The 1,161-nt window shown below is 58.0% G+C and overlaps 1 pseudogene; it reads right to left on the reverse strand.

Moving 5' to 3' along the window:
- Positions 1–292: 292 nt before the first annotated feature.
- On the reverse strand, positions 293–733 carry LOC123405280 (annotated as a pseudogene).
- Between the last annotated feature and the right edge of the window lie 428 nt (positions 734–1,161).

The following is a 1,161-nucleotide window of genomic DNA, read 5'->3' on the forward strand; positions in this document are numbered from 1 at the left end:
TAAAAGGCATTAATCACATTGCTTTTTGAGAAGTTTTGTAGGCCGTTGTATCCTGTCAAACCAACATCATTTTGCTGAGTCCTAGCTAGAAGGAATCTGACAAAAATCCAAGACTGTAGGTGAATTATCACATGATGAGCATTTCTTATCTGAAACTGGGATTTTGGCTCATAATCCAACAAACATGATTTTCTATCTTGGTGCTAGAATGGCATAAAAATTGTACATGATAAAAAACGTGACCAACTAAATACTGGCATCTAAAACCTAGATGAGGAACCTCTGCTCCTTATTAGTTTGTGGCGACGTCGAGGGAGCAGACCCAGAGCTCGAAGAGCTGCTTCATGTCCTCCCAGTGTTGCTCCGTCATCCACGCGGTGAAGGTCTCCTTGAGGTCGGCGACGTTGCAGGCGACGGAGAAGGCGGCCGCGCGGTGGCGGTCGGGGAAGGGGCCGGCGTCGACGACGATGGGAAGGAGCGAGGAGGCGGCCGGGCCGGAGGCGGCGGACGGGTTGCGCCAGTTGTCGCCATAGAAGGGGATGCCAGCGATGGGGTTCGAGGGGGGGGGCGGGGAGGCGGGGTCGGCCGAGGAAGGGGGAGGGGCGGGGAGAGCTCGGGCTGCTGCGGCAGCGCGCGGGTGGAGGAGATCGTGGCGCGGAGGAGGAGGGGGAGGGGCCCCGGGCCCCGCGTGGCGCGAGAGAAGGAGCGACGTGGCGGCCGCCGCCGCTGCCATTGCGGCAGGCTAGGGTTTTAGTGGGGGCACGGGGAGTGGCGTGGAGGGGGGGACGACGCCTGAGATCGGATGGGCGGGGGAGCAGGCGGAATGGGAAACAGAAGAAGGCGGGTGCTGGTGCAGTGGGTGCGGTGGGTGAGGGGGTGGGAAGGCGCGGCGTGGGGGCGGCGGGGCGGGTGCTGGTGCCGGTGCGAGGGTGGATGGGTGTGGGGGTGGGCGATGGAGAAGACCGAAGACGTGCGCGGGGTGGTGGCTTATTGTTTCGTTCGTTAATGAAGGCGTTTCGTTAGTAATGAAATTAGGCCGTTGATTAAATGATTAGAGGGTTCAGATTTAAAGTTGGATCTGCCCTCTCGTGCTTTTAATAGTACAGATAAAGACAATTTTAGCCACTATGGTAACCCCTTGGACTATAAAAGGAGGACCAA

Source organism: Hordeum vulgare, chromosome 6H (genome assembly GCF_904849725.1).
Source record: "Hordeum vulgare subsp. vulgare chromosome 6H, MorexV3_pseudomolecules_assembly, whole genome shotgun sequence".
In the NCBI taxonomy this organism is placed as follows: Eukaryota; Viridiplantae; Streptophyta; class Magnoliopsida; order Poales; family Poaceae; genus Hordeum; species Hordeum vulgare.